The sequence below is a fragment of the Podarcis bocagei genome (assembly GCF_964188305.1).
Source record: "Podarcis bocagei genome assembly, chromosome: 13".
NCBI classification, from domain to species: Eukaryota; Metazoa; Chordata; class Lepidosauria; order Squamata; family Lacertidae; genus Podarcis; species Podarcis bocagei.
In genome coordinates this window covers 20,585,755-20,594,846 of record NC_138138.1, presented here as the reverse complement: position 1 = coordinate 20,594,846, position 9,092 = coordinate 20,585,755, and the positions used below count along the sequence as shown (strand labels likewise).

The following is a 9,092-nucleotide window of genomic DNA, read 5'->3' as shown; positions in this document are numbered from 1 at the left end:
CAAGTCTTCCCCCAAGCTGGTCGATGTTTGGCAGTGTTCATGCTTTATCCTTGGGCAGTTACACCGCTAGAGAGATGGGCTTCTTTAAAAGGGCAGTTTATTTAATGAGGTTATCATCTCTCCCCCTGCCTCTGCCCCACCCCACCCCGAGCAGTCTGAATTTGATAAAGAAGCCAACCAGATTGGTTCATGAATTTTACATCTGCAGTGGCAGCAGGTCCTCCAACGACTTGCTCGCTGCTGCCCTCTGCTGCCCGTAAGCATCCTTCACACGAGGCATCCTCCTCACTCTGCCTAACAGCAGGGCCGGACCCAGATTAATTCCAAATATCTCAGGCATATAGATTGAAGTGTTAAAATGAGAGCACGTGTTTTTTTTAGTTTCAGGGGTTGGAGTTTACAGTCCAGTTGAATCCTCTCCTATCCTCTTGCCAAGCCACTGCCATCTCGTTGTTGTTGTTGTTGTTGTTGTTGTTGTTGTTGTTGTTGTTGTTGTTGTTGTTGTTGTTGTATTATTCCTCTGCCTGCTGCTTTGGCACCCTGTTGTTGAGATCAAGCCTGCTTCCTAGCATTAAAAAACCCTCTCATTTTACTAGAGCTCTTGTCTCCATGTTCTCCATGTTCTGAAAGCGGGGCTCTCAGGCCATGTCTAGCAGGAACACAAAGCTGAATTTTGGTCCGATCTATCAGAATCTTCTAAGTTTGGGGGCGTTTCAGTCCTTTGTTTCATGGTAAGAAGCCATTCTTCCATAGGTTGCTCTTCCCACATTTCGTTGCATGTGAGCACATAATATAAACATGGCTCTCGCCTACCATAAAGCAGTGCACCTACTGATGGGCGCGATTTCCCCTAAGATAACTCATTTCGGTATGCTGCTTTCACTAATTCATGCATTTTCGCAAATATTTTCCCCTGTAAGATGCCTTTTTGTATATGTACTCTTGTGTTGGAGAGCTGTATCGCTCATTCAAGGAAGTGCAGTTTCTGAAGATGATGGATTTCGATCGAAGAATAGTTTCGGGGAAGAGCCAGATTGGTTGGTTTGCATTAAAATGCAAAGGAAACCAAAACTCTTGCATACCACCAGGGTGCATTGTCTGCTGCAGCAACCACTGTAGCCAACAGCACCACTTTCGCCTTTATTCCACCTGAAATAAAATGGGGAAAAACCAGCCACAAACTTTGCCAAACAAAGCTCAGCAACTTTTGTTTCTGGATTTTCACTTTTTGAAATACGGTAACTTTGTATGAATTAGCAAATGCAAATTTTACGAAAATGTGTGTCTTATTTGGGGGCTGCATTGCCTCTTTGGAAAAGCAATGGCATTGCAATTCTGTGAAATATACCGTCCGCACAACTAATGTCACAACATTACATAATATGGTACACTTGAACTTCTGTATAAATATGACCTTCCATGTCTGTTCTGATATTAAAACTTCTGCTGTGTCGGTCCATATCCTTCAGTGTTACACACACCAATCCTTTCCTATTTTTAAAATTCGTGTACTTATTTCTCAAACTCAGTTAGATTGGTCCTTGTGTTTCCAATGCTATTTTTCTAGGAAAAGAGGTGCAGCAGCTCTTAGAATGGCAATGGCACCCACCTGAGACAGGAGCTCAGTTCCGGCTGAAAAAAAATCCCTGCATATACATTATGCATATGCATAACAATTCTATTATATTTTTTTTAATGATTATCTCTGTGTGTGGTTTCAGCACTTCTTAATTTGACTGTAAGCCGCTTTGAGTCTCTGTCAGGGAAAAAATGTAGGGTGTCGATAAATAGGTCATCGTCTCCTGTGTTTTCAGCCGCATGGAATTCCTGGCACACTGTCTGGGTCCACCACACCCTGATTTCGCTTGGAGTCCTTTCCTTCCTGGCTTCACAGCCAGCGATGTTTTGCTCTTTGGACTGCACTGTTGCAACAGCAACAAGCTTGTCACCAAGAGGGCACTGTGACCGGAGCCTGACACTGCTGAGGTGATGAAGCACTGCCATTCCAGGGAGAAATGTGTCGTGATGATGCTTCACGTCTGACTGGCACGGCTTCTGCTTGAGTGCAGGAAGCTCCTGCAGCCAATCGGAAGCCGCGCCTTGGTTTTCGAACGTTTTCAGGAGTCGAACGGACTCCTGGCACGAATGAAGTTTGGGAACCAAGGTAACACTCTATAGTCCAAAACCAGTCCATATCGTCATATCAGTGTCATAATTTTTGACCTGGCAATATATCGCAAATCATGGTGTGTATGTGTGTGCACTGTGCAAAAGTCACAATGTGGGGAAAACTGTGAAGCCAGCCAATGCAACACAAAGCCATCCTTATTTCAGATATCATATTGATATATTGCGATGTTTAAAAAGGTAAAGGTAAAGGACCCCTGACAGTTAAGTCCAGTCGCAAACGACTCTGGGGTTGCAGCGCTCATCTCCTCAGGAGTGCGACAGGAGAGTAAGAGTTACAACCCGCTGGCCACCTCAGATGTGAAGCTTTCCTTCAAAGTTTTCCTTGGCGACCTGCTAAAAAACCAAAACCAAGGGGTTTGCAGTACAGCAATAACTTGAACACTAACACCAGAACTAGGGTGGCAGGGTAGCTGCCATAGCTCATAGGTGACGTGAAGTTTCATCTGCTTTAGCATTTTAATGTTTTGTATCTTTTAAAGTGTCGTATTTCCCCCCTGGTTTTCTTGTTTTTATCTTTTCGTTAACTGCTTGAGGCTTGTTTGCTTTTGCAAGCGAAAGCTGTAAAAATGCTTTGAAATAAAATAAAGTAAAATAAAATAGGTACAGTCAAACCTTGGTTCTTGAACGGCTCCATTTTCAAACATTTCAGCTGCTGAACGACGAAAACCCAGAAGTAAATGCTCCGGTTTTCGAACGTTTCTTCGGAACCCGAACGTCGGAAGCAGCTTCCGTTTTGAGTTTCCCTATTGAACTGAGGCTTCCTCTTTCAGTTTTCAAATGTTTTGGAAGTCAAACAGTATTCTGGAATTATGGATTATGTTCGAAAACCGAGGTTCCACTGTATTGGAATCTAAACCTCTGTACAGTGGTACCTCGGGTTACATACGCTTCAGGTTACAGACTCCGCTAACCCAGAAATAGTACCTCGGGTTAAGAACTTTGCTTCAGGATGAGAACAGAAATCATGCTCCGGTGGCACGGCTGCAGCAGGAGGCCCCATTAGCTAAAGTGGTGCTTCAGGTTAAGAACAGTTTCAGGTTAAGAACGGGCCTCCAGAACAAATTAAGTACTTAACCCGAGGTACCCACTGTATTGGTCCAGTTTGTACCTAGATATTGTTCTGGCCACAGCACCCTCTTGAGTTTGCCTGCAGCAACTGCAAGGGAAAAATCCGAACGCTCTTAATCGGAAAGTGTTGTTCTTATCGTTCTTTATAAATAAATAAATAGATAACTATAATAACCATAATAAAAATTCAGAACAGGAAAACGTGTACAATGCTTCTCTCCCCCACCCTATAGCAATGACAAGAGGAAAGGACCCACCAAATCAGTTAGAAGAGAACCTACCGAGCTTTCGAAACATCCAGGACAAAAACACCATCTAAAATGTGGCGCTACTGAAAATAACACGACACTCTCAAGAGAGACGACTTTTCTATCACACACACACACACAATAGACAAGATACTGAACTGTTCATCTTCTTTAAAGTAAAGGTAACAGTAAAAATACATGACAGCAGAGTGCACCCCTTTCCAAAAGAGAGGGAGAAAGAGAGAAATTAAGAATGTGACATTTCCAGTATGAGACTCTGTTGCACAGTATAAACAGTTTTTAAAAATAAATAAAGGGGAAAGAAAGCCACTATATGCTGCCAGGTCCGTGAAGTGGGGCTGTTCTCCAGACTTTCCACTTCTTGCGATTTCATCGTGCCTTTTAAGCGTGTGGTGTTCTTTATGCCTAAAGTTCCACTTTAATAACATATTTAGCCCTTGTAGTCGTTGATATAATAATGGAAGCAAGACTTGTGAGTGGAGCCCCAGGCAAAACCCGCAGTTATTATTTTAAAAACAGAGATAGATGGAGGGAATGAGTTAGGGGGAATGTTAGCTCAACCGGAAACAGGGGAAAGGTAAAAAAAAGCGATGGAGGAGGCCAAGGACACATTCATGTCATACATTTAAAAGCACTAGGATTCCACTTTAAATAGTTGTGGCATCCTCTGTGGAATTCTGGGAGCTGACATTTGTCAAGGACATTGAGAATTGATAGGAAAACCCCAGTTCCCTTCCCAGAGTGGTTTAACAGTCCATCCCTCTTCCCAGGGAATTCTGGGAACTGTAGCTGAGGGAGTCTTCTAACCACTCTTGATAAACTACAGTTCCCAGAATTCTCTGGGGAAAGCCATGACTATTTAACATGGCAACACAGTGCTTTAAAAGTATGGCACGAATGTGGCCAAAAAGGAATAAAACAGGGTCGGTGCTTGTCCAAGACATTTCGCTGCCTGAAGCTGAACCCCAAAGGTGCCCCATCCCCACTAAGCCCAAAGCTTTAAAATAGCGGTATTTGTGGTCCTATTTAGATGCAAGTCCCTGGCTTTATCTTTCTCCCAGCTAAGAGATGCATGTAAAAGAAAGAAAGAAGGGAACAGAGGCACAGAACTACTACGGAGAGATGGGCAGGTACAATGAGAAGTGGGTGACAGGACAAAACCGCAGGAGCATTTACAGTAAAAAATTTAAAAATTTAAATGATTCCAAGCAGAAATGCAAATATAAGCAAAACCCTATTAAGAACGAACCTAGGAGTCATTGGTGGGAATGCACACAATTAATGTCACCAACAGCTCAACCCCGCGCATGTATCTACTTTGAATTAAGTCCCACTAAGTTCAGTGAGTGCCACGGCCCCACTGTAAATCCAGCAATCCTGCTATGCCACTGCAGCCACAAGGCAGTATAATAATTGGCAAGTTTCTGCCAGACACCCTCTACAAAACCCATGTCTGGATTCTGAGTGACCACTACGTAGCTACGTGTGTGAGTCAGCTGGGCCTCAGAGGAATAGGAAATGGTGACTGCTCCAAAAGAGACAGCCCCTCCCCCACTCTGTGACTTAATCCATGTAAACAATAGCATAACTGCTTTTCAATTACTGCCTCCCCCCCAAAAAAAATCTGCTTTGATTTTTAACGCCTGTTTTGCTATAACATCAGGCGTGTCCTTTTGGCCATTTCTAGCCAGGGTGCTACAGTTAATAATACTTGTTTGCTCTTTGTGCACCGTAACTGCTACCAATTTATATAGATTTTTCTCACTTTAAATATACATGTTTTCCCCAGCCCAAATAAAGATACATAAATCTCTCCTCTATTTTAGCTATCTGTACAAAATTAAAAACTCATGCACGCATACATTTTGTGGGATATCAAAAGCACATGAGAAAGATTTGGAAGCCACTGATCATGAGAGAGTTAAGATCCCAAAGAGTGGTTGAGAAGCTAATAAGTAAGGCGTGGTTCTTGGGAGGGTGGCAAGAACGAAAGGGCCGCAGATCAAACCATTCCCACTGTGTCTGGAGAGAAGGCATTGCCATAAGGCAAATTCAAATGAGGATTTTAGCCCGTGCCGGATTAAACCCTGTGGAGGCTTCTAGGGAATTGAAATCTCATGGTCCCCCTCGCAAATTATCTCCTAACACGTTTCTGATTTTAAAGGGATGACATGGAACTAAGAAAGTTTGATCGTAATTTTCTTTCAAGATCAAATCAATATTATTTTGATCCGTTGTCCCTAAAAGGCATGGGGCCGGTGCCTACGATGCACGTTTGGTAATCCAGCACTGATTTTATCTTGCCAGATTTGCATCCACGCCGCAGCACAATCCTTAATATGTCTACTAAGAAGTAAGTCCTGCCACATTCAACAAGGCTCCCTTCCTTCTGCATAAGCAAGTACAGTGGTACCTCGGAAGCCGAACGGAGTCCGTTCCGGAAGCCCGTTCCACTTCCAAAACCAAGGCATGGCTTCAGATTGGCTGCAGGAAGCTCCTGCAGCCAACCAGAAGCCGCCTCGGACGTTCGAGTTCCAAAGGACGTTCGCCAACTGGAACACTCACTTCCAGGTTTGCGGCATTCGGGAGCCAAAACGTTTGACTCGCAAGGCGTTCGGGATCCAAGGAGGGAAGGGGGAAGGCTTGGCCTTTCCAGATATTGGTGGGTTTCAGCTCCCATCACTGCTCAGCATTGGTCATGGTGGCCAGAACCAATGGGAATTGGGTTTTGACAATATCCAGAGAACCACGGCTTCCTCATTCCTATGATTATACGATGGCAGTTTCAAAGGAGATGCCTACCAATATTCCAAAGCCAGAGATTTGTGCTTTTTCTCCTCCTGGGGATGAGCAGGTTTATTCTGAAACCCCCCTTTTATTGTTTCGGGGGGGGGGGTTGCTTTGCCTCCTTGTTCCACAACTTCTCCATTTCAATTTATCTAGACCCCTTCCGGGGGGGGGGGGGTTACTGGGTGTGCAGTCTGCAGCAGCTTTCTGCATCGTCCCCTCCTTATATTTGTGGAGCAGAAGAAGCGGTCCCTGTTAGAATTCCTGCTCCATGATTGCAGTCATGGGATTTTTGTCTATCACATGACAGTGTATGTTTTGACTCCACAGAGTGGGAAGTGACAGAGACAGGATGTTTGTGTTACTGTGTTCCATGAAGTGGGACTATGTCCTTTGTTCTTTTTCTCTTTGCTGTCTGATGCTAGAGAGAGAGGGAGCCATGTTGCAGTGCTCCATGTGTTTATATGTAAATAAAGTAGATTAGCCAAAATGCTGAGTTGCTGAGGTCTGTTACGCAAGCTGCAAAGACTGCGGATCCCTAAGTGTGCCAATGTCTGTTGGCATCAGTCGCAGTGATGTTTGGGCAGAAGAAAGCTTTTGAAGCTCCTGATCGACCAGGAGGGAGGGAACATGTCAGTCGGGCATGTGTCTCTGCCAGGGTCCTACTCAAGAGTAGGACAAGCTCCTGACAGTCCCCACCACATCAACAGCAACCACTCACAGAGTACTGCTGGGCAGCGGGTGGGTGAGAATTGAAAATCTGAAGTTATCAACAGATGTAAGAATCAGAAACGTGTTTGTGAGCAAGGAGGCGCCTGCAACTCTGGGCTGGGTGGAATGTCAGGTCTGCATAAACCGATAACCGCAGATGTCCTCCTCACGTAGCCCTTATCTCCAGACCTGCTTATCTCCCAAGGAAGGTTGTTGAGCAAACAATGAGGGGACAACGGATCCTGTTTCGCAGCCTTGCTATTGTGGAGTGGAAAATCCTGACTCTCGCCAGGTCTGAAATACATCTTAATATATGTTTGGTAGAAATAGCAGTGTGTTTCAGCTCTCAGGGTCCTGCTTGCCCCATCAGCACGGTGAGAGTAAGCCAGAACGCACTGCGGTGATTTAATAAATAAATGTTCTGTTTGACAGACAATTGGACTCTGCGTATTATTGGCTGTCCAGGGTCTTGGGTACTGAACCCCAATATTTCCCCCAACAGTATCAATGCACTGCCTTTTCCTTGCAGTTTTGTCCGCGAGCAAGTGGGTTTTATAGTTACTGGGAAAGCACACACTTGCTCACCAGCAGGTGGAGTTATTGCTATTTTTTTCTTTTCAAATTAACGTTGGGTGTTGCAAGAAACAGGAAACCTGGCCAGGGACTTCAGGTGCTACCAGGCTGCCCCTGGTAAATTCAGGTAGCACACTCTTACAGTTGATTCGTGGTCTTGCACAACAAACCTGCTGCCCCTTCCCTCTCCCCAAAACTGAACTTCTTGCAGCCAGGATGGGGAAGTGCACGAGAAACATGGCCTAACCTTTCCACAAACAAAAAAAATGCTCCATAAATAACCAACAGTGTCTACCTTTCCCCACAAACTTTCTGTGAATTAGGAGGAATGTTCATAATATAGTGGGGGGGGGGGGGGAGAGAGAGCTGGGGCAGTGACCCAGCTATCCTCTCTCCTGACATATAAAGGAAAATATCCCAGCTCTATAACCTCCTCCCTCTCCTGACCCCATGAAAGTAGCCTGATCACCGCTGGACCCGATGCATAAGTGTGGGTCTGCCTGAGATGGGTTCGTTTTGTTCTGGGTTTCTCTCCACCCTCCTCCCTCGCAAAAATACAGTGGCAAATATACTGGTTGGGCTCTGCCCCATGTTGCCCTGATGACCAGCTCCCCACGGACTCAGCATCATCTCAGAGGTGGGTGATGGGTGGGAGGAAATCGGGTCTCATTTTTTTTAAGGTGGGGGAAGAAAGAAATTGGCATGTGGGAGAAGCACTGCAGAGAAGCTTTTTTTCTTTACCTGGCAATAAAAAAACTCCCCAAGTCCAAGGTTCTGCCCTTCCCCTGCAGCAGGTAGTCCCGCCAGTTAACAGCTGCCATAGAGTTGTGAGGTAGTGATTGTTGGTCCTTGGCAGGAGAAAAGGAGAACCCTGGAAATTGAGGGAAGCAACTGCAGGTAACGGGAAATCCGGGAAGCGGAATCCGCGAGGGGAGTGGGCTTCACGTAGGCGCAGATGAGAAGCAGCCCGCATTTCTGCGCTACGGATTTTAAATGCCTGATCATCTGTTTTGCGTTTTGATGTTGTAAAAAGGGACAATGAGAGCTGTGGGCAGGAACAGCAAGGATTAGGATCGAAGATGACTGTAATTGCTATTGCTTTCTCTGGTGGTGCTTTTAGGGGTTTGTTTGCAAGGGGTGGGGCACCTTGGACAATGGGTCTCATGGTGCCCCCCCCACTTCCCCTCTAAGGTGCCCACTCTTCCCCGGGCTAGATCCATGCATCTACCTACAGGGAGATAAGGCAGGTGGATCAGCATGCTATAGCTCTATGCTCTTAATGTTTACATGCTTGGAGGCAAGAAGTCAGCTGAGGAGCAGGGAGGTAGTGGTGCCCCCCCTTGCAAAGGTGTGGGCCTTGGCAGGTGCCCACCGACACTGATCCCTGATGCCAGCCCTGGGTTTCCCTCGCAGCCTCCCTACGCTGCTTTCCTACTAGCGGGTCAGCTTCCCAGAGGCTGGAGAAGAACGACTTCCTAGCTGGTACGGCGACGC

At 45.7% G+C, this 9,092-nt stretch overlaps 1 protein-coding gene across 5 annotated transcripts in view; it reads right to left on the bottom strand.

Annotated features, from left to right (window-relative positions):
• Positions 1 to 3,660: 3,660 nt before the first annotated feature.
• The window catches only part of MPP2 (MAGUK p55 scaffold protein 2), a 79,200-nt gene continuing 73,768 nt past the window's right edge, over positions 3,661 to 9,092 (bottom strand). For all 5 annotated transcript variants that reach the window (XM_081166495.1, XM_081166499.1, XM_081166496.1 and 2 more), the window contains exon 13: positions 3,661 to 9,092. This exon is cut by the window's right edge and continues 1,264 nt beyond it. The gene's annotated coding sequence lies outside the window, so the exon portion shown is untranslated.